Below are 24,768 nucleotides of genomic sequence, written 5' to 3' on the forward strand. Positions count from 1 at the left end.
GCGCTGACCAAACCCAAAATTCTTTGTTCTGGAATTATGGGTATTGGTTCTGGATTGGTCAAATGTTCATCTACCCCCATCCGGGAGAGGGCATCTGCTTTTCCGTTCTTACTGCCTGGTCGATAAGTAATTATAAAGTCAAATTCGGCTAGAAACAGAGCCCAGCGAAGCTGTCTGGAAGATTGAGCTTTGGCTGTCTTTAGATATTGTAAATTGCGGTGGTCAGTCATTACGGTGACTGTGTGTCTGGCTCCTAGAAGATAATGCCGCCAGGCTTTAAAGGCCGATCTGATGGCCAAAAGTTCCTTGTCTGTAATTGAATAGTTGATCTCGGGAGGCGAAAACTTGCGGGACCAAAAGGCAACAGGATGTAGTTGGTGTGTGACCGGATCTCTTTGTGATAACACTGCCCCCATAGCAAGACTAGAAGCATCCGTTTCCACGATGTAAGGAAGTTCTGTGCGAGGATGTTTTAAAACAGGTGCAGAAATGAATTTAGCTTTTAAGTCTTGAAAAGCTTGTTCTGCTTCAGAAGACCACTCAAAACGTTTGTTCTTTTTCAACAGAGCGGTGATGGGCTGGACTATCCGAGAAAATTCAGGAATGAATCTGCGGTAAAAGTTAGCGAATCCTAACATGCTTTGAACTCCTTTTACAGAGGTTGGTGATGGCCACTTGATAATTGCATCAACTTTCTTTGAATCCATATGGACTCCGTTAGGCGACAATATTAATCCCAGGAACTCGACTTCCGTTCCGTTGAAAACGCATTTCTCAAGCTTAGCAAAAAGATTATGTTGACGCAATCTCTCGAGAACCTTTTTAACGTGTCTCTGATGTTCTTCTTCAGATGATGAATAGACGAGGATGTCGTCAATGTAGACAACAACACACACGTCTATGAGTTCTCTAAGGACATCGTTCATAAAATATTGGAAAGCAGCAGGAGCATTACACAGTCCAAAGGGCATCACTTGATATTCGAATAGCCCGTACTTGGTGCGGAAGGCCGTTTTCCATTCATCGCCCTCTTTTATCCGTACCAAGTGGTAGGCTCCTCTGAGATCCAGCTTTGTGTATATACATGCATCTTTGACTTGGTCCAAGAGTTCAGGGATCAAAGGTAACGGGTATCTGTTTTTAACGGTGATCTGGTTCAGGGCGTGGTAATCTATGCAAGTCCTAAGGTCTCCTTCCTTTTTCGGAACGAAGAACAAAGCCGATGAAGCTGGAGATTTTGAAGGACGGATAAACCCGTTAGCTAGGTATTGGTCCAGGTACTGTCTGAGGTGAAGGTTCTCTGGCTCGGTGAGGGCATAAATCCTGCTGCAAGGAGGAGTTGTTCCAGGTATCAGATCTATTTGACAGTCGTAAGACCTATGAGGAGGCAGGGTGTTAGCTTGATCCTTCCGGAAGACGTCTTGGAAAACCTGGTATTCGGTAGGTAATTTGGGAACCTCCTCAGAAGAGATTGTCGCCAGTGAAACATCAGACCGAGGATAACAAGTGGTAAAACACTCTGGAAACTGAACCGTCTTTGCTCGCCAATCGATCTGAGGATTGTGCTTCTCTAACCAAGGGATTCCCAGAATGATCTGGAACTGAGGGGCCTTGATTACATCGAACACGATTCTCTCCCGGTGTCCATCTTGACTCACTAGCGTCACTTCTTGGGTGGCACGCGTTACTGGTCCGGAGGCTATCTCCGTGCCATCCACAGTAGTGATGACGTCTTTTACTGCCTTAGGGACAAGGGGTAGATTCATCCTTGATACCATTTCACGGTCCACATAGTTACCGATTGCTCCGGTGTCAATGTAAGCTTCAATTGCATGCAAACGATCCGGACGTTCAGGACTAATGAGGACCATGGGTATCACGAAATGCAAGGTCACGGGACAGATCTTAACGCTCGGCAAGAGGACCTCTACTCTTGTCGGGTGAGGTTGTTTCCCTGCTCTGACTTTGTGGTACAGGTATCTGCGGCTCCTACAGTCTTCTTAGCTGGTTTCACTGGACAGTCCCGAAGAAAGTGTCCTGAGTTTCCGCAATAGAGGCATAATTGCAGCTGCCTTCTTCTTTCCCGCTCTTTCTGGGGTAAAGGTCCTTTCATGCCCCCTATTTGCATGGGTTCCACAGTGTCAGCTCCCTTATTCGAGGTCTGTGGTTTAGAAAACACTCGGGTATCAAATCTGGAACGATCTGCCTTCCTGTTCTGTAGTCTATGGTCTAATTGGACAACTAAGTCAATATAATCAGAACATTCTTGTGGAGGATTCACAACTTGCGCTAACACATCCTTGAGCTCTCCACGCAGGCCTCTGTAGAAAAGCGTTATTCTCTTGTCCTCGGGCCATTGTGTTTCCACTATGAGTCTATTGAAGGAGGCTATATAAGTCAAGAGGTCTTGATTACCCTGTCGTAATGAGAGAAGTTCATTGTCCAAGGCCTGCCCTTGTGCATGTCTTGAGAACAGTTTCTCCATGCTGGACTGGAAGGCCTGAAAATCATGTAAAACCGGATCATCCTGGGTGACTAACGGGATCGACCAATCTGCAGCGCTGCCACTGAGATAAGAAAGCACGAAAGCCACCTTGGTCTGGTCTGTTGGGAATGCAGCTGGTCGACATAAGAAGTGTAGGCGGCACTGGTTGATGAACACTGCGAATTTCTTTGGATCACCAGAAAAGCGTTCGGGCGGAGCCAAGGGCACATTACCGGGCAGATTGATTTGCACTGGATTTGAAGCTGATGCAGAAGGATAACTCCCTCCTGGAACGGGCAAAGGTGTCTGTCCTGCCTGCGTTTGTAACAACTGCCTAGCAAGGTCCTCTGTTCGCTCCTTGGAAATTATCAGTTCTCTTCTTAGAGAGTTCGTTTCCTGACGAGCTGCATGTACTTCTGCTCTTAATTCCCCGAGCAACTGGGCTAATCGATCAGTGTCTGAGGTTTCCATTGCGCCTGGGTAGGAGTTTTGTGGTGGGCTTCGCGTTCTGTAATGCTCACCTGATTCCCACGGAGGCGCGGGTCTTGGCAGGAAGCTGTCTGTGACTCGAAAAGTGATGTGCAGGACTCGATTGGCTTCTGGGGTCGAACCTCTTCGCACTGTGTGTCGGACTCGAAGAGTGAGGTTTCTGCAGGTGAAAGAATATGGGGGTTAATGGTCTGGGTAGTTGAATGTCCCTCTCTCCCTCTCTCTTCCCAGCTTTTTCGTAGAGCCCCCAGGTCAACGTGCTCACCTTATATAGGTGAATGCTGGGCTCTCCATCTGCGTCTGGTGCAGGGTGCCGTTGCCAGTTCCTTCACTGGTGAAACATAGGCCTCTTGAATTCAGAGGATGGTTACCGTCGTTGTCTGCACGAGCGGTGAGTTTCTGGACACCTTTTGTCTTTATAGTCTTTAAATGCGTGGCACGTTTATATGCAGACTCTATTTAATGCTTTTCCCTTATGTATTGCAGGGCTCTTGAGATGGAAGATGAAGTAAAGCGCCTGGAAGTTTGTAAGTATGGCAAGCGCTCTAATTGTCTCTTTCCTTGCTGCTTAGTTCGTGTTAAAGAGACGCCGGAGTATTTGCAGGCGTTTTATTGCAACGAGCGGGATGGACGTAAGTAAATACCTGCTTAATGTCTTTTCTTTTGCCTTTCAGATGTTGGTTTGCAGCGCCGGAGTCCGCGGAATGCCAGTAAGTTGTTAACGATGCTTTGTCTTTACAGGCGGCGATGCAGAACGAAGAAATCCGGAATCCACAGCGTGCCGGTAAGTATGGCAATACTTTTGCCTTTGCAAGTGGAGATGCGGCGTGACGAAGCGGCCGCAGCCGATGGATCAGGTGAGTAAGTGCTGCGTGTAAAGTTCGCCTTGCTAACCTGTTGTTTCTGTTCTTTGCAGGTGCTGATGATGTCTGGATACTGAAATGGTAAGTAGGATTCTTGCAGGTCCAGGATCAGAAGAAGAAAAGCCGGAGCAGACTCGGTGAGCGTTATGCTGCAGATGCAGAATAACGCAAAGCACGCTTCATCTATCGGGTGTGGTTTAAATAGCCTTGGAGTGATGAGGCATCTTCTTCCACGGCCCCGCCTAGGTAAGAAAAGAGTTCCAGTTTCCAGAAGAGTTCCAGTGCTGTATCCAGGGAGTGGAGCTGCCCCACCCAGGTAAGAAAGTAGTCCCTGTTCTTAGATAGCTTCTAAGTGGCTGGTAAGTAAGCAGCATGGTCTGCTGCAGGTAAGTCCACCCAAGCATCCTCACACCTATTATGAGCCTGGCGCTTCCAGTGCCGGGACCAATGGTTTTGATGAGCCTGGTGCCACCGGCGCCAGGACAAGGTCCAAAAGGTCCCAGTGGGGACCGGCTGTTGCCTAGGATTAGGGTTAGGGGCCTGCTTCCAAGGACGTTGGGCTGGTCCTGGCTCCTTGGAAGCAGTGATCATGACAGAAAGGTGTAGAATCCCTGAGTAGTACTGCTGCTGCCTTTCCAGGTAAGTTTGTTCTTAAATAACTTACATTTGCCTTTGTTTTCCCATTTTGCTTACTTATGGCAACTTATTCAAAAGTCACTTCCATGGTTGGAATTGTGCTGTAGAAAGACCAGGGCATATTGCCTCTGTGATGTTTGTGTGTAGTGAAGCATTGGGGGCAGGGGTGCCGAAATAGCAGAGTCTCCTCCGCTCACCCCCTCAATAAGCGGCGATCAGATGTGCTATGTATATGCATTTTTGAAAGCCAAATAAAGCACAGCTCCTGCTCCCCCTGTGAAAGCAAGCCTGTGAAAACAGTCGGGTGGTGCTGTTCTGCGTCGGGTGCGATAGAAGATATATTGGAAATATTAAAGTTAAAGGAAGTGTTCCAAAAAGTCTGGTCTGCTCACTAACTTTTGCATTAAATGCACCCTCTGGATAGCCCCCGCCCTGCTCATAACAAAAACCTGCATGGGGGCTGTAAATCCGGCTACCTGCAGAGCGTCTGGCTCTTTCATTAAGGCCTCACAGGGCTGCCAGGTGCTGGCCCTGACCTAGGTGGCATCGGGCCCGCCTCATCGCTGACCCTGTGTGTGCTGGTGCTTGACAGTTTATTCTTTTATGTATCATTTTAAGTAGATATGCAATGTTTACCATGAACGTTACACATTCAAGAAAGGGCCATGACTACCTTCATTAAACGCTACTTCTATTTTCCCTGTTTTTAAAGTACGATATCTGCACTGGCAACTGTCTCATTCTGAAGAGCAGAGCGAAGAAGGCCGGTGCGTACCGGGGACAAGGGAGGGTTAGAGAGTGAGGAGGCTAGAATAGTGGGCTTAAGAATACGAGAGAGGCGCACCAGAGTAGAGGGCAGCGGGGGGGAGAAGACGGAATGGGTGAGGCCTGTACGTACTTTGGCTGGCAGGAGTAAGTGGAAGGGTGAATGAAGGGAAGAAGGGAAGAGATGGAAAGTAGAGTATGTACCGAGGGTATAGGTGGATAGACGAACAGAGGTGGCTTATATGTTCCTTTCGTTAGTGACAGTCTTGGCGGGGGAGGCGTTGTACAACGAGGGGCCAGGTGGATGCATTCCAAGAAGGATAGTAACAGCAGGAGGTGGTGAGAGGAAGAGGAGAGCTTGGGTTGTATGTATGGTTGTAAGTTGTGATTTCTAGTGAGAGGGTTGGATGGAGTAATGGTTTGAAGAGGAGAAACTTCCTTGAAATGGGGGTTGTCTTAAAGGCGCTCGTGCTGCCAGCACCAGGTAGGTGGGTGATGGGTGAATCAGTTCACAAGTAATCAAGGGAATTGTTGGAGGGTTATGAAGGTGTGTAGATAGCTATGGTGTGACTTGGAAGGACTAGTCGGTCAGGGTATGTGTGACCAGGGGGATTATAGCGTCTCGTATTGGAGGAGGTTCATGTAGTGAAGGACGAGAGAATGGGACATTTGGGGGAAATTAAATGGCATTTGTGCAGCTGGTGATCACGAAGTGGCTAAGCTTGATGAGGAGAGATGTGGAGAGGGCGGGTGTATGGAATTGTGATGTGTTTGACAGGTGGCAATTATATTAGTGAGGGTAACTAGCGCTCAGTTTCTGGAAACATCGGGTGACTTGGCCGAGTTTGGCTTTTTTGTCAGACCAGTGGTGGGGTTCGCATGCAGATGGATTGTGAACTTGTTACAATGAGGCAGTCTGGGGTGTAAGGTGTTTATGTTGGTAAACAGTTTACAGAAAATTGTGGGTATGCTGTGTGGGTGCGAAAGAAACTGCAGTGAATTGTTTTGGTGGTGGGTAGACGGGTACGTATCATTGGAGGTGTTGCTGTGTACGGAAGGAGATGGATAGTTTGTGTTTTTAGAGTGAGATGTTAGGACGCTTGCAGAGGAGATTGCTAGGTGAGTTATTTCTTTGATAGATTGAAGGTCTCTGTGTGAGAGGAGGTTATGTGCTTGATGTAACGCTGGTGAGTACAACGGTGTCGGGGTCTTTAGGAGGCAAATGCGTTGCCTCTGTATATTGTCGTTTGTGCCTCGAATAATAGTTGTTAGGGTCTGGGTTTATCGGTGTCGAGAAGGAAGGGTTTCAAAGTAGGTTTTTGGTGTAATTGAAAATACGCTAGCAATTGGTTGTATAGTGTGTGAATTTGAGAGGCCATCAAGGATGGGATGGACGTGTGTGTGTAGATGGAGCGGAGGGGATGGATGTTCTTAAGAGTGAATACTGGTTAATGGTGGCCTGGAGTGTGTTGTTGAAAAGTTCCAATGGCTGTTGTCTCCCTCCCTGCCTCCTCTCCGCTGCTTGCACGCAGACTGCGACCCATACATAATTGATGCGTGATGCCCCTGGTGGCTGAAGTTGTGCCTGTGCAGACCTTGCGCCCCAGAGACATGCAGGCCTGAGCGGAAGTAAACTTGAGGTCCCTGTGCATACGTGCAGAGAGCCGCACAGACCACAGGCTTTGCCTTGCGCTGACCTCGGCAGAAGAGGGCGGAGCATGCCATCAGCGAGGCAGCGCCCTCAGAGGAACATGGCTTCAGCAGGAGCACAGCTGCAGAGTCACCAACAAATCAATGAAGCCGCGGTCGGCTTTCCTTCCCTGTACCCCTCTCTCTATGTCCTTCCCTGAATTATCTTCTCATCCATATTAGTGTACCCCATTACAGCAACCTCTTGTACGGCTACATGCGAGCTATAAAAAAGTGAGTGCACACCTGCATGCAGATATGTACCCTATGTGTTCGGAGGTCGTGGCATTTTTCCAAACGGAACCAGAAGTACCTGGACCAGGATACAGACCCCACTAACCTAACCCTCAATTTTCTGCATACTCAACCCACTCACAAAACCATTTCTAAGCCAGCAATCCCCACGCACTTTACCATACCGCATCAACCTACAACCGCGAACCTACAACACCCGATCCGATACTTGCACCAAAGCCCAGCACTCGGTGTATACCGAGCTGAAGCTGCTAACAGCACACCACTTCTCCCACTCTTCTACTCCCCTCCTCCTCGACTAACCCTACCCGCCCTCATCCTGTTTACAGATTAGCCAGAGCGCCTGGGGACCAATTACATTGGTGACGGTGCGCTATATAAGTACCTTTAACATAACATAACATAACATTTCCAATGATATGGACATTTCAATATGTAAAGTACTGTTGCGACATGTTGCCAGAAAAGGTGCAGACAAAGCTCATCCTGTTGGCAAATCTCTAAGTTGAATATTGTTTGAGCTTATAGCCGTCAACAATCATGTCCTTGTATTGTGTCTTCGCAATACTAATGATCAAAATAGTAAAGCAGTGGTGGGGCATATGGAGGTTGCGCAAGCTGCCTTCCTTAAACATGCACTTTGAGGCAGTACGGTGACCCAAAAAGTTTCAATCCACTTGGGTTTGTCATCAAACTGAAAAAAGAGGAATTGTTTCCATAACCTCTTACTCCACTTACCCCACTTTCCCGGTACACGGGCAAATGCCTGCTCTCGGTAGGATTTTCTGACAGGTAGGAAAAAATGGTTCCATGTGTTCATACCCACGTAAAAATATTGCGATACAAAAATATCGCAGTATTTTTGTGGTGATATTGAGCCATGGACCCTGCGGGGGACACCCCCGCAACCCCAGCATTATTTTAAAATGTATGGGGGACACCCCCGCAAGCCCCGCTCCCACAAATTATCCCCCCCAAAAATATGGCAAGACAAACAACCATATATACAGCGATATTTTTGGTGGGGATAATATATAGGGATACCAAAAAAATGACAGGTGGGGCTGTCAGATTTTCCTACCCCGTCACTTTTTCCTACCTGTGGGTGGGTTGCCCAATGCCTGCTCTCAGTAGGATTATCTGACGGGTAGGAAAAAATGACAGGTTAGGCTGTCAGATTTTCCTACCCAGTCACTTTTTCCTACCACTGGGTGGGTTGCCCAATGCCTGCTCTCGGTAGGATTTTCTGACGGGTAGGAAAAAATGACAGGTCAGGCTGTCAGATTTTTCTACCCTGTCACTTTTTTCTACCCCTGGGTGGGTTGCCCAATGTCTGCTCTCGGTAGGATTTTCTGATGGGTAGGAAAAAATGACAGGCTAGGCTGTCAGATTTTCCTACCCCGTCACTTTTTCCTACCTCTGGGTTGCCCAATGCCTGCTCTCGGTAGGATTTTCTGACGGGTAGGAAAAAATGACAGGTCAGGCTGTCAGATTTTCCTACCCCATCACTTTTTCCTACCTCTGGGTGGGTTGCCCAATGCCTGCTCTCGGTAGGATTTTCTGACGGGTAGGAAAAAATGACAGGTCAGGCTGTCAGATTTTCCTACCCCGTCACTTTTTCCTACCCCTGGGTGGGTTGCCCAATGCCTGCTCTTGGTAGGAGTTTCTGACGGGTAGGAAAAAATGACAGGTCAGGCTGTCAGATTTTCCTACCCCGTCACTTTTTCCTACCTCTGGGTGGGTTGCCCAATGCCTGCTCTCGGTAGGATTTTCTGACGGGTAGGAAAAAATGACAGGTCAGGCTGTTAGATTTTCCTACCGTGTCACTTTTTCCTACCTCTGGGTGGGTTGCCCAATGCCTGCTGTCGGTAGGATTTTCTGACGGGTAGGAAAAAATGACAGGTCAGGCTGTCAGATTTTACTACCCCGTCACTTTTTCCTATCGGTAAGATTTTCTGACGGGTAGCAAAAAATTACATTACAATTCCTGTCAGATTTTCCTACCGAAAGGATTTTCTGACAGATAGCAAAAAGGGACGTTACACCGGCACGGCCCGGGTCCCGCAGTGGAGAGAATGCTGGTGCCTCTGCAGTCAATGCTGGATTCATTGCCCCTCTCGAGTCGAAGCAGAGGACCCGGCAAGCGGACACTGCCAACAGAAGCAGCCGGCAGCCTCCAAGCTTCTTGTGCGCGCAGGGCAGGTCATGTCACCTCATAGTCCCTCACTGCCGCTTCCTTCGATGTAGGTATAGCTCCTTAGCCCACATCAGGAGTTGCCGCGGCAACCAGAGCCTCCATGGGTTGCCACTCACCAAACCTTGTCATAGGCCGCGACATGCTCCTTCATACCGGGGTTGCGCCAGCAGTCGCCATCTAAGAGGCAAACAGTCTGCACAGCATCAGGTGCAATCTTCGGGTCACAGACACTGATCGAGGACAGAAAAGCACCCAAATGTAACGCAGGATTGTGCACAGCTCATCCTTGCATTTCCCTGCAAAAATGGGGCATTAGGAGAGGGGCACTTTGAAATCTTCGCCTTCACTTCATCGGAGGCTCTTAGAGAGCTATCTTGCCGATGACGTGACTAGCCATGCCCCCATAATGATGTATTACTGATTCATAATCTGTTGTTCTGCATGAGAGTTTCCGAGAGCTTCAAGATTTGTATGCTTGTATGCTGACCCTGCTTTATGTCGGATTGTTAATAAAGCTGGTTTTGCCGTTGACATTGGCTATTTCCGTTATGGAGTGCAGGATTTCCTGGCCTCTCATTTCTGCTTAAAATCTTTGTTTCCAGACCATCTTAACATATGGTAGGTGAGGATGGTTTTGGCCAGAGCACTCGGATTGTCGAAGATCCCTGCCGCGGTCCGAAGAACGTGAGGCGACCTGTAGAGACCAGTATCAAGCGTGAAATGAGAGAGGTCGACAGGAGCCCCCTTGGAAAAATTCCTGTCTGAGCCCTGTAGGGCACCCTGTAGGGCGGAGAGCAGCTGGCTGACTGGGGGAGATTCCATACTGAATGATCTCAGCTGATCCACGGATGTAAGTATATAACATCAGCCTGGCAAAATGGAAATGGGGGAGGGAACTGTTTGTATATTGGGGGAATAGTGACAAAACAAAGGATTAATGAAGATGGATTGCCTGTGACAAGGTTACAGAAGATTCTTTAATACACCTCTTTATGGGGTAATATTGATAAAGTTGGATTACCTCACCAGGAGTGTAGAAGACGGCTGTGTTATATTTTAAGTGTATTCAGTTTCAAAGTGATTGCTGGTGCCAGTTGTGGGTTGTTAGTTGGTTTAGGTTAGTGAAAAGTGAATTTTTGTGTATATTGGTGTATACTGTAAAGGAAGTGAAGCTGTGGTTTGGACCAAAAGGGGTGGTCCAGAGCTCGAGTGGAGTTTGTGGTGTTGCCCACGTAGTTTGTTGTGACAAAGAAGGTGTGGTGTTGGGGAGAGATGTAGAAGCATTAGAAGTACAGGGAAATATTGTTGGGGGAAGAGTGTAAAGGAGGGGTGAATAGAGCGTAGGTTGGAAATCGAAATAGAGGTTTGGTAAGTATCATCAGACTAAATTGTGACATACTATCATGGGAGACACTCCCCTTATTAATTTATGTAAAGCATAGCCCTGGTACAAGGACACAAAATTGTCAAGTACCATGCCCATTGGGTTTGGGACACTACAGGCAAGATGTTTATGCCTTGGCCGTAGGAGGGAACTCTTTCGAGATCAGTACTGCAAGACATGGCAACATATTTGGATGCTGCACACAAAGGGAAGAAGTTAGAAAAACGATTAGCCATTCTAGAATTGTGGAAGATGTATGGGGATGCGATGGAGGAACCTCACAAAAAAGAGTGGATGCTTAATCAGCATGACGGGGAGGGCACAGAGCCCTTGGCTCCTCTTCCTCCTCCCCAGAGCACCGATCCATCTCCTGAAACACAGGGACTATACCCATTACAAGAATTAAGAGCAACGGCAGGATAAACTAACCCCACATATGCACCCCCTGCCTACAGCAGTGAAGATGTTATAAACGGAGTAAAAATAAATAAACAAAATTCAGTGTCCGCACGCAACGAATATGGTGAACATTGTGAGTTACAGGCAAAACTGACAGAGGCTGAGGAGGAGATCCGGAGACAGAGAGGCAGGCAGGGCAAAAGGGAGCAGACAGCGATTGCCCTGAACAAATGCATGGGAGGACAAATAATGCCTAATTAGATGGAAAGAGCATGGATAGCTTTAATGTAAGAGAAAGGGAAGTTAGAGAAAGATGGGAGAAGGAAGAGTAAAGAGAACAAGAGAAAAGAGTGCAAGTGAAAAGAGAACAGGAGAAGAGAGGGAGAATGGGAAGGAAAGTATGAAGAAGAGAAGGAAAAGGAAAAGAAACATGAGGCAGACAGCGAGAAGGAGAGAAAACAAGAAGAGAAAAAGGAAAAAGAAAGGTGAAGAGATGCAAAAAGGGAAAAGGAAAGGAAAAGAGAGGAAGAAAGAGATAGTGAGAGACAATAAGAAATAGAAAGAAGCAAGGAAAGGAGATAAAGAGACAGATGAGATTATCAGGGGACGTACGGTCCAGATTAAAGAGAGAGATGAAAAGCAGGAATTGAGAGAAATACAAAGGAGTTGGGAAAGATGCAGCAAGGAAATGGATGACTCAAAAAGCATACTCTTCCAGATGAAGATGAGAGAGAAGCCATGCAAAGAAGGACTGGTAATTTGTACAGAAGCAGAAGAGATGGGGCAGGTAACATAGCAAAGATGAGAGGAGGGTCTTCACAAGGTGAGGGAAGAGGTAATGAGTGGGACATATGTAACAACTCCTCTTGGAAGACTAGATTTGGTGGATAGGGAGGACAATAAAGGAGGTGAAAGTGATGATACAATGTTTATAGATGAGGAAGATGATGAAGAGAAAAGGCCTGCACACGCCTCCTCTACAAGCGAGAGAACAGGGAAAGAGACAGCATGGTCAGATTTGGAAGAACCTGTAGAATATCCCAGTTGTTCAAAAATGCAATCAAACAGTTTGGAAGAGAGATTCCCATATATGAATAGGTTGAGAACTTTAACGGGGTGAAAGAAAGTTAGCATGACAGATGTGGTTATACAGACGAAGGGTGCTGCTGCAGTCGGACAAGGGGCGGAATTGACACAGTTCCCATTATTGGAGAAGGGGGGAGGACTGCCACAATATACTCCATGGCCACAGATGTAACAATTTAGTATGTAAGCTACCAACGCTGACATCAGGAGCAGGCAAGTGGATTTATGAATTAGAAAGAGTGACAGCAGGAATGAGGCTAGCGGTCGGTGACATAAAAAGCTTGCTTGCTGCCATAATAGGAGAGAGGGCAGATGACATTTGAAAACGAGCAGGTTTTTACGGAGTAACAGCCCAAAACACCACTCATGATGGAGCACCTTTTAATAACTGTAGGGCTGATGCATGGAGAGCACTTAGGGTACAGTATCCCGATTTGTCAGATATGAGAGCAATCATGACTCATAAGATGCAGACCCAGTTGCTTATATTCAGGAGATTCAGGAAAAATGGCAGCTTGAAATGAGAGAACCGTCGGACAAAACTAAATATATTGTTTATCACATATTGTGCCGGGGGCTGCCTGAGGCAGTGCACAGACAATTAAAAAAGATAGTGGGAATGGAAGCGAAACCATGGCCAGAGATCCAGTGGACCCGAGTTCACCATTGTTGGCTAAAACAAGAGAAAGACAGAAACAAAATTGAGGTAATTAAGCTAGTTGGAAGCAAAATAGTTCAGAAAACAACAATCAAAGTTTTCAGTGGAATGAGCAGTGTTAACCAGTGGAGAGGGGGTGATTACACAGGAAGCACAGCAGGTACGGCCAATAGCTAATGGGTACTTTGCAGGAAGGGGATAGTATTAATATTTCCTGTGAGGAAGAGGGGGTGCACCCGTAAGCAAAGGATTCAGATTTCAGACTCCACAGGGAGGAGGGTTTAATGGAGGACAACCTAGGTTTGGAGGTCAGACACAGCAGTGTTGGACATGTGGATAAATGAGGCACATGCCCCAGGTGTGTAGAAGCAGGGGAGGAATGCAACAGAACTGGCCAGATCAAAGAGTGGAGACAGTGTATCTCCTACCTTACACTGCAGAACCACCTGAATATTATGCCCAAGATCACACACAGTATCAGACACAAGTGCCACAAATGCAACCTGCACAGCAAGGAAGACCAATGCAAATGCAACAAGCACCAATGCAAGCACAGCAAGCCCCCATGCAGACCCAGCAGATACCGATGAAAAAACAAGCACCTGTACAACAGAATATAGTTGTACCATGGAACGCAAACATAATGCCAGACACCCACACCCAGGATAGGGGGTGTGCCAGTAGTGTGAGGGAACCCTTTCACCGGCACAGGACTGAATTTATAGCCACAGTAGGAGAGCCCACAGAGAGACTTGATGTGTTCCATCCTATCAGTTACACCAGACCCACAAGAGGAACCGAGAGTCGGGTAACCATAGATGACAAAACATTTTCCTTCCTCGTAGGTACAGGGGATACTCAATCTTTTGTTAGAGAGGGAAAATGCCCAATATCAGGCATTGATATGATATGGCATTTGTAACGCGTCTATATACAATTGTTGCCATGAATGCATGAGGTTTTTTTGGGTCAACAAGCGTGGTTCCCTTTACGGGTGGCTTACCTATTACTTTAAGAGAACACAATCTTTCCATGCCATTATTGTATTCCCGCAAGACACCAGCCAACTTACTGGGGAGAGATTTGATAAACAAACTGAACATGACAATATCATTTACTCACCAGGGAATAATACATTCTACTCCAAGAATCCATTATGCAAATGCACAATAATTCATATCAGCATTTTATGGCCAGAAAGCACAAAGGGACATGACATTAAACCTGGAAGTATTCCTTGACAGAGTACACATACTGTTAGCATGGCTTCCAAGATTAAAGGGCAGACTATTGTGATTACCCATAGAGTTTTTGGTCATACCAGAAGTACCCATGGATGAGGAAGAAGTGCAAGTGCTTACAATAGAGCTAGATGCAGCAGTAGTGAGGGAAGATAGGGTGATTTCGCATTGGGGTTGATGATGAGGGAATAAACTGGAGGACCGTGAAAGCTCTCTTGACGAGGGACACAAACTGACTGATTTGACAGCTGCAGACTTGTTTACAGATGGTGACTCAGATGATGAAGTAATGTTTCACATATGTCTTACTTATCAGCTAAACATTGAGAACAGAGAAGTGCCACAGAGAATGGCATTGGTAAAATAGATACCATATTTTCTTCAGGAAGATTTGGCACAAGTGCCAAGCATATTGTGGACCAGTAGTCCATATGATGTTGGCCTATTAAAAGGAGTAGGGGCAGTGAAAATTGAATTGAATCCAGGAGCTATTTTACCACAGGCGAGACAGTACCTAATGTCAAAGGAAGCAGATAAAGGTATTTATGACAGCACTGCCCTAGTGCAACCAGGGATATTAGTACCATCAGAATCTCCATGTAACACAGCTGTGTACTGTAAGGAACTCATAGTGGCAACAGGAAAGACAGACACAAACAATCACAGTTCAAGGGTGTTTATTGAACTCTATAATGGGTGAGATAAACGCGTAATCTAAACCTAAATTTAAGAAGGGAGCAAGCTACGACCATCAAATAATAATAAGGCAGTCCTAGTGTCGTCTTGTCAAGTAAAAAAGAAAAAAGCCCTATACTAAAAAATTAATATTACCAATCCTTACTACTAAATTACAAAAAGAGTGTGGGATAATGTTCACCAGAAAAGAAAGAAGTGTTCACAAAATGATAAGTCAGGATTGTATGGCTGTGTCTCCCTTCCCCACGTTTGAAGCACAGCACAAGTCGGTACCCTCGAGCACAGCACACTCCTGGGCCACGACAAGGTTCACAGTTTAGTTAAACAATATCAAAACCCCTTCATCGGCTAAGTTTCTTTCCTGCAAAAGTATCTTGCCTCAGAAGGTTTGCTGATTCAAAGTAACAAACAAAGAAAAGTTCTCTCATTGATCTTTCTCCCTTGGGTGATTGCTCTTTGCCTCTAGGACCTCCCCCCGCCAGGCTCGGATCCCCGTTGCCAACTGGGCCTCCCTCTGTCGGGTTCACTGTGGCCTTTCAGATATCGCTCGTAATCATTAGGAGCTTTAATGTCCGCTAAAACAAACAACAACGTGGGCAACCCTCCACCAGGTTCACTCCCATTAACACACTGTTCTCGGGTGTATTATTCTTCACCCCTTTTACGTAAAATGGCAAACCAATAAACAAACAAAAGTTCTTTGGGCAATTGCTCTTTGCCCCTGGGATCTCTGTCTGCCGGCCTCGGATCCTCCTTGCAAAAATGGGCCTCCCTCCGGCGGGTTCGAGACAGCCTTTCTTCAACACTGTTCATGTATTACTAATACAGTTCATGTATTGCTCAGTTACATCAGAAAGCAGGGTTTCTTTCTCATAGCTTTCTTTCGGCATCCCTCTGTCGGGTTCACATTTGCCAATTATCACAGTTCATAATCGTAGTGGAAAGCGGGGTTCCCTTCTCCTAGCTTTCCTCCAGCAATGGGTCAGAGACTTTCGATTGTAGAAGGGATTTAACGTGACCCTTGTAGGACCACTCTGACGCCTCACAACAACCTTTCCTAGTGCCTTCTGGTTCTTGTAGTTTCAAAAACAGGTCCCAGTCAGAGCCTTTCAAATGAGCGCCCATGTGGTGCTGGACCCCTCTCCATCTGGACCTCAACTGGGCTTTCTTTAAAGTTCAAACATACACACAAGTTCTTTCTGCTTGCATCAAAAATGTTGCTATTTGCAATCTTGGGCTCAACACAGTTCAGTTTGCTTTCAGCGTCCCCCGACTCACTGGCTGTGCTGAACCTGTTGGCTTCTTTGTTATCTGGAGTTAAGGATAGTACCACGGTAGCCAGCTTGCCTCTCCGCCTGCGTTATCAATGCGGGAGGCCCCTTTGTAGCATTGACATCTGCTGCTCTGCACGGCAGTTATAACTCCCGGTTTTATGATTTCACTTTTGGAGGCTTTGCAGGTCTGAGTTGAAAAGAGCAAGTGAAATTCCCCCTTCGTCGTCCTTCCAGGTCTCACCACTTTTCTTCTCCCTTTGTACTGCCGGTTTGGTGTAGCTGTCTCCTTGTGCGTTCAGCCTTTCTTGAAGTGTGCTTTCCTGCTTTGCCTTTTATCCCTGAGGGGAAAGTAAAAGGCCATCAGGTGTGCGTGGTTATTGTTAATTTCCTGACTCTGCCTGACCTGAGTGTTGGGACATGTCAGGTAAACGGCTTTGGTGGTAGTCCATTGTCTGTTACCGTGTAAGAAAGTGTTCATGTGGGAAAAGGGGGCAGGGGTAGAGCTTCTATATATCCTACAGGGTAGGATGGGGAAAAGGTGTTACACTTCCACTCCCCGAAGATCCCTCGCCCACGTGATCCTACTCCACTGGTCCACCCCCAGGAACTGTATCCAATAGCGATGGCTGTGTCATGGCCACCTGGACAACAGATCTCCAGGGACCATCGGGTGAGGCACCTCGGGATTATCACATTACCCAGTAAAAAAAGGCCACAGGGGGTGTGGAGATGTATACAGGACCTTTATACAGGACCTACGCCCTCTGAACAAAAATGTTGAAGCATAATTCCCATTGGTTCCAAACCCAGCCACAATATTGTGCAATATTCCTCCCAAAGCTAAATATTTCACAGTGATTGATTTAAAGAATTGCTTTTTTTCAATCCCCCTCCTTGAAGAGTTCCTATCGTGGGATCAAGCTGAAACATACTCGTTTTCCTCAAGGGTACTGTGAGTCCCCCTCAATCTTCAACTGGGTACTCCAGATGGACCTAGGAAACGTGCAACTTGACAGCACAGCGATACAATATGTAGACAACATTTTGGTGTGCAGCGAGACAGAAGAACAGTGCAGGAGAGACTCAGTATAGCTGATAACAGTCCTGACAGAGAAGGGGTACAAGGTAGTCGCAGCCCAGAGAAATATGGGCCATTCCAAAGGAGCTGGGCTGGGAGGTGAGAGCCAGTTGGAGAAGACACCAGCTCCCAAAAGCAAAGCCGGTAAGACTCTGCCCCTCCGCCCCAGGCCCAAGAGCCCCCATCGCAGGTCCCGGGGACAACAATAAAAGTGCAGAAAAGGCCATAAACCCTTCACAGAGGGGACAATGCAACCCACACCCCAAGTCACCAACCCCAATACAACCCAGCACACGAGAGGAGAGGAAGGTGAGCTCCAAACCCCTTCAGGGGCAACAAACATCTAGGCCCACAAGGAAGGAAGAAAGCAACCCCAGTGGGGAACCCCCAGAGGAACTGGGGAGAAAGCTAACCAGGAGGAGTACTGGGAAACGTCTAGGCCAGGGCACAGGAGCAAGCTCGAATGGAACAGAGATAAGAGGCCCTCTCTGATGAAAAGAAGAGAAAAAGCAGGGAAGCTACACCAATGCTCCAATAGAGGCTGAGGCAAAGCCGATAAAAGCGGATCAGCTGTCGCAAGGATGTAGGGGGGCTGGAGAGGGGACCGCGATCAATCCCGAAAGGAGCCCTTAGACTCAGGTCCCCAACCACTTCAACAAACCAGGAGAATCAAAACACAAAAGGAATCTCATCAAGGGACCAATCTCCCATCCCAACGAAAGGGAATAAAAATACTCATGAAGGGGGGATACAGAAAATGTGGAGGAAGGATGGTGGGCACAACCCGACACCAAACATAAAGCGGACAGGGGTGAAGAAGAGGCCCCTCAAGGGGAGATGCCAGAGAAGAGCGAATGGTCACACAAAAGTTCCTCGAACAATGCTTCCAGAACTTTGGAGATAGGATGGCGAACACTATTCAATCCCAAATGGATAGAATGAGAGAAGACCTAGCAGGAACACTATAGGAAGTGAAGGGAGATCTACACACGCTCAAAGAGAGAGTGGACACAAATGAGAAAGGCCTGCAAGAGATGGCCGACGTCTCTCACAAAGTGGAGGACCTGATGGAGCACATAGCTAGGGCTGCCAACAACTTGGAGATCCAAACTGAGGACCTCAAAAACAGATTGAGGAGGGCGAATATAAGAATTTGAGCAATCCCTGAAGCAATGGGAGATGCGGATCTATCCCAGACAATTAGATAAATCTTCGCAGATCTGGTGGACGTGCCAGACCTGGCTGAAATCATGGTGGACCGGATCCATAGAGTGGGACTAAAAGAATCTAACCTGGTCCAAGACCAAGAGACATCCTGGTAGCCATGCAGGAATACATGCAAAAAGAAAAGGTCCTGGCCGCCGCAAGACGAACAAATGATCTCAATTTCACGAGCGCCACTATCCAACTCTTTCAAGACCTCTCCCAGGTCACGCTCACTAAAAGAAGGTTGATGCAGGAACTAATGAAAAGATGAATCAAATATAGATGAACTTTCCCCTTCAGCCTCTTGTTCGAGCTTCAAAGCAGACAAAGGAAAATCACGTTGACAGAGGAAGGAGCAAACATCCTGAGAATAGAGGTCGACTCAACCAGCAGCGATACCCAGGGCCTAATGAAAGACCATCCAAAAAAGAAGGCGTGGGAATGGACCACTCAATAGCCATTGAATAATGCGAGGCAAAAAGGGGACTGAGGAGCCCAGGATCTACGCCAGAGAAGGCCCCACAGGAAAACGACTCCCCAGAAAGGGGCTCCTCCACTTAAACGCAAGTCTGTGGGAAAAATACGGAGCAAAAAGCACCCAGGGAGGGGGAACATAAAGTAACTGTGGTGGGGGGCAAACAGAAGGGAATGAGGGCGGTGAGGATGGGAGGCCAAGGAAGGAACAAGGAAGCAGCAAACAAGTAGAGCCATACCGGGAGGAGAAGGGAGGGGGAGAGAGGTGGAGGGAATAGAGGGGGACCAGGTCCATACCCAGTCAAGTATGCTTGCAAACTAAGAGGAAAATAATACTCACAGGCAACGTTAACCTAGCATGGGACCCAGAAAGGGACAGGAGCGCTATAATCTCTTACTCCCATAACAAACCCTCAAAGGAATTTCAGGAATAAATTGACAACCTATCACTTATAGATGCCTGGAGGGAAAAGAAAGGCGACGCTAGGGGCTATACTCTTTAATCTCATGTACATAGGTCGGGATCGAGAATAGACTACATCTGGGTCTCACAATCCCTGCTAGGGCAAGTGGCGGACATTGAAGTGGGAGCAATAACTATCTGACCATGCCCCTATAACACTGAAAATCAATAGGACACTAAAGTCCCTGGGGCTATGGAGATGGAAGTATCCAGCACACGTCTTCAAAGATAAGACCCTGAAAGGGGAATTATGGGAGGGGATAGAGAACTACTTCCAAACTAACAGCAGTCAGGAAGTAAGCCCACTCATGATCTGGGATGCATTCAAGGCCACCATACGGGGAAAAATAATAGCGATAAAGGCCGGAAGGGACAGAGAGCACAGACTCCTAGAGGAGGACCTAGAAGCAAAACTAAAGGTAGTTATGTTTAAAATGGCATTGGGGATGACAGGGGAAATTAGAAGGGAATACAGGACAATTGGGGGCCAACTAGAAATTACACAAACCTGTAGAGTCGAGTGAACAAAATTATGGCAAAAGGGGAACGTACAGCAGAAATACCATCGCCACAGATAGCTCTAAGTGCAACACAGAGCAACATGTGCGGCACGAAAGTGGGGAGGTGGGAAAGAACTGAGGATGTATCCCTCCCCCACAATTGGGAGAACGACAACAATTGCCCCAGAAAACCCAGTGATGACAATCTCTATAACCGCAATGCATGTACCATGTTATGTCGCAATGTTGACTTGTTTTGTACTATGCACAAATAAAAACAATAAAAAGAGTTTTTTTTTAAAACTGCTAAGCGTAAATGCAGCCCACGTTCCCTATACAGCGTAGTTGAAGTTTGCTGCCTCCAAGTGACATTTCCACGCAGAAATAGATGAAGCACCTTTCAGATAGCTAAACTAAAGTGCTCAGGACAAAGCACAGTTGGTGAATTGTAATATAAATGAACATTAGTCAGTTGCAACATTGAAACCGCTGCCTGTTACCAACTCTCTCTGACGGCCGGTATGTTATCCCTCAAATAAACAAGACTTTCATTTATTCCCAAAGTGAAACTGACTTGCTACCCTCAGTACATGCTGTGTTGTTAAACCAAGATGGTATCGCTTTTACATGCCCATTACAAAGATAAACTCAGTGAGCGTGTTGGAAAGTACACACTGTGCGCCTGCTTTCACTAGCCATTTTAGAAGTAAACAGTGCTAGCCCTCCTGAAATGCTCTTTCATGTTTCTATGTGTTCAGATCAAGTTGCCCAGCAACCATACTTCAAGAACAACAAAGCTAGAAAGAATCTTTACATGTGATAGTGAAGGAAAAAATAGAGGCTGCCCAGCGGGTCCCTCATTTAGTAGTGGAACATAAGCCTAATGGAACACTGAGATTATGCATTGATTTAAAATCTGTGAATTGTTGTATAATCCGAGATAGATTCCTTACCCAACATCTCAGAAATGCTTGGTACTATTAAAGATGCAAAGATTATGAGCACACTAGATTTGAAGTCTGCCTTTTATCAAATTTTACTCCATAGTTTCTCCAGGAATTTGACAGCATTCATTATGCCAGAAGGCCTATTCCAATGCAAACGCATGCCTTTTGGATTAGTTTCAGCTGCATCAGTCTTTCAGCGCATTATTTACCAGTTATTTCACAATATGAATGGCGTTCTGTGTTTCCAGGACAATGGACCTCATTACAACATAGGCGCTCCCGTGATGAAGGGTGCCGGTACATGACCGGCACCCTTCATTACGGGATGCCCTATTACGAGGTCCCCTTGCGGGACCCAGTAAGGACGCCTGGTTTGACCAGACGTCCTTTGCGGGTCCCTCGAGGGGACCAGGGAGCTAATAACGTGCCCGTTATTAGCTCCCTTCCCATTCCTATTGAGCCCTATGGGGGCTCAAATGGGAATGGGGATGGGTTCCTTCAAGGAGGAATTACCGGGTCCTTCAAAATCGGAATGACCCGGTTATTCCTCATTGAAGGAACCCGGTACTGGGACCCGGTATGGAGGCAGCCATGCCCTTATTATGGGTGCCTCCATACCTGTAATGAGGCCCAATGTGTTGGTTATGGTAAAGATCAGGAGGAACATGATAAAAGATTGAAAAAGTGTTACATATTTTTATGGAAGCAGGTTTAACCTTGAGTAAGGACAAATGTAAGTTTAGTAAGACTGCTACCCAATATTTGGGACATAGTATATTTGAAAGAGGCATTGAGCCTAAGGCTGACCTAGTGGATAACATTGTACATTTTCCAAGTCCTTCTGATGAGGAGAAAATAGTATCTTTTTTAGGCATGGCGGAATACTATTCCAAGTTGGTTCCAGGTCTACCAAGCAAATCCACTCACATGAGGGAATTAGTAAAGAAAGGGGTAAGATTCTATTGGTACGATCAGTGTGAAAGAGAATTACAAGAGATGGGCAAAAGAGAAGGTTTGTCCCTTTTTGTGGGAGACAAAGTTAGTAATTAGATTGGACCATAAGCCTTTGAAGGACATTCTTATGTCTAAGGGATTGGATAAGGTATCATCCAGAATTCGCAAGTGGGTGGCTGGACTACAAGACTTTAATTGGGATATTGAGTACCTACCAGGTGTTACGAATAAGGCAGCAGATTGTTTTTCCAGGCTTACTAATGTGGTTGAGGATGAGAAAGATGATGAGGAAAAAGATGAACACATTTTGAGTATAGAGCATGCAGTAGTGACACAGGAGGAACAGTGTGAGGCTATGTTGGCTGATGAGGTCCTCGTCAATTTTAAGCAGATTGGAGTGTAGTATGAAAGGTGCTGAATTAAGAAAAGGGTTTGTGCCGGATCCCTTTAGGCATGTTTGTGGTGAACTGTGCATAAAAAGGGATTTGACAACAAGTGTTAGGAAGAAAATTCTTGAAATGGCTCATGAAAGCCATTAAGGAATGACTAAAACTAAATAATTGTTAAAACAGGGCTATTGGTGGCCAGGGTTGGACGTACATATAGAAAGCATTATCAAAGGGTGTGTTTCTAGAACTGAACCTATGACTCTTATGTCTATTCCCTCTGTTCCCTGGGAAAGAGGAGGTTTGGATATTATGGGTCCTGTGAGGTCTCAGGGAGTCGATAGATTTGGTATAGTATTAGTTTATTTGCTGTCTCACTGGGTTGAACTGTTGTGGGTTCAATGTGTATGACAGGGACGTAATTACACTTTTGGATAATATGTTTAAAGGGAAGGCTATCCCACTTCCATTGTCACTGATAATTCGGTCCAGTTAGTAGCAGATGAGATGAAAGAGTATTTTAGGACTAATGGCATTGAACATAAGACGAATTCCATTTACCATCCCGAAACCAACGGGATAGTCAAACGCTTTAACAGAGTTATTAAGAACAGTATAGGGGTGGCTATCTCAGAAGGCGGGATTGGAAGAAGGCTGCAGAGGACACTGTGGTAGCATACAGGTTCACACCCCATGTGATACAACTGGAATCTCTCCTTTGAAAATGTTAAGAGGAAGGAAACCTAACACAAGAATCTGGCCAGGTTGCTTAGGTAGGGCGTGCCAGAGGAATAGTGATTTAGATAATGTCAAGGAGAGGATAACTGCTAGACAATTGAGCAATAAGGCTACACTTGATTTGAGGAAAGCAACCAAGCAGTGTGTTGTTAAAGAAGGGGAGTGGGTGCACATAAAACTCCCTGATAATAGAATGGACGGGGGTTTGAGATGGTTGGTGCCCATGAAGGTTATTAAGAAATGATATGGCGCCATGAAGGTGTTGAAGGGCGAGTGTGGAACATGAATAGGGTATGTAAAGGCAACAAGGAGGTTCAGGAGAAGGAGATGGTGAGTGATTCAATAAGGAGTAAGACATCTGGTGTGAGTAAGCAACCTAGTGTGTTGCACAAAACTGATAATATGAAGTGTTTCAGTGTGAGGGTTGTCCCCAGTAGGACCTGTGAGTGACCATCCTATTTAAAAGATTATATGGAATGAAAACTGTATCTGTATCTGTATCTGTTTGCTCAGGTGAGCTTTCACGAATTATCTCTCAGTATTCATGACTGTTAGTTATTTACCATCTGTGCATCACTGCAGTTATTCAGCAGTTCCAATGTAATGTTCTCAGATATGTTTTTCTTTTTAGGTTGTTACTTTTAATAATGCTCAGGCATCTGTTCATTTCATTTTCTGCTTTTCTTTATTATTATTATTATCTTTCCTGTGTGAGAAGAATAATTCCAGTATCATACTCTCTTCGGGGATTCCACTAGAGATTCCTTATGGACTGGGACCTAGTGATACAATTTCTTATGAAGGATTGCAAAAACGCATGTTGCCCAAGGAGGATGCAACTAGTGGGAGTAATCTGAAGCTTCCCCTCTGGCTGGGAAACTGAGACATCAGCAAACCAGCAAAGCGGGCGGAGGGCGGGGGTTAACAGGGAAAAAGAAGGATTGTTGGCAACCCACAAGCTTACAAGTAGGGAAGCGGGGGCTCATTCGAACGCAACGGGAGAAAAAGCAACGTGCAAAAACAATCTGAGCAAAAGGACTGGAACAATCAAGACCTTGGAAGGGGAGAGGGGAGTTTATTTCATGTGTCTGATTTCCTTTCATAATTTGTTTGAACAAAATGCCAATTAAAAAATGTAATTGGAAAATAAAATAGCAATAAGCACAGCACCCATGTTAGGGATCTCTGATTACAGTGCAGAATGATTTGTATTCTCCCATTCAAACTGAGTAGTAATGACAGGAGTCCTGGCGCAAAAAACTACCATGGGATACTGTCATGATGCCTGCCCCTGGAAGACCAGACCAGGCCCAGCAGCCCCGGAAGCAGGCATCATGCCACTTGGAGCATTCCCAAAAGCCCCAGTTAGGGGCTGTTTGGGTGCAGTCCTGGCGCCTATGGCGCCAGGCTCATAAAGATAAAGTCAGTCCTGGCACCATGGGCGCCAGGCTCATTATTGATAACTTACCAGACCATGCTGCATACTCACCTGAGGCAGACCATGCTGCATGAAGACTCAAGCCAAAAGAGGCTTAGGAGGGACTATTTTACTGAAGGGACTATTTTGTTACTTGGGTGGGGCTGTGGAAGAATACTTACCTGGATCTTCTTCCAAGGCTATTTAAACCACGCCCGGACAGCCACACGTGCTTCGCGTTATTCTGCTTGCTGCAGCGTAATGCTCACCGTGTTTTCAGCAGTTCCAGTCTTCAGCCACGCCCGCTTCAGTCCTGGGACTCCTGAAACAAGAAGAAAAGAAGGGTAAAGGTTAGAACAGGAGTTTTAACTTTAATCCTTACCTGAATCCTGATCCATTTCGCCACGGAACTGAAAGACAGAAGTCTTTGAAGCATTGTTTTGCATTCCTACGGCGCCGCGCTGAACTCACCTGCTTGGCGGTACTTC

At 46.3% G+C, this 24,768-nt stretch overlaps 1 long non-coding RNA gene across 1 annotated transcript in view; it reads left to right on the forward strand.

Annotated features, from left to right (window-relative positions):
- The window catches only part of LOC138567094 (uncharacterized), a 93,055-nt gene that overhangs the window by 51,925 nt on the left and 16,362 nt on the right, over positions 1 to 24,768 (forward strand). Inside the window, exon 2 of the long non-coding RNA XR_011302101.1 lies at positions 9,982 to 10,229. This is a non-coding gene — a long non-coding RNA (uncharacterized lncRNA). The remainder of the gene's footprint in view (positions 1 to 9,981; positions 10,230 to 24,768) is intronic.

Source organism: Ambystoma mexicanum, chromosome 2p, assembly GCF_040938575.1.
Source record: "Ambystoma mexicanum isolate Mex_15411 chromosome 2p, UKY_AmexF1_1, whole genome shotgun sequence".
Taxonomy (NCBI): Eukaryota; Metazoa; Chordata; class Amphibia; order Caudata; family Ambystomatidae; genus Ambystoma; species Ambystoma mexicanum.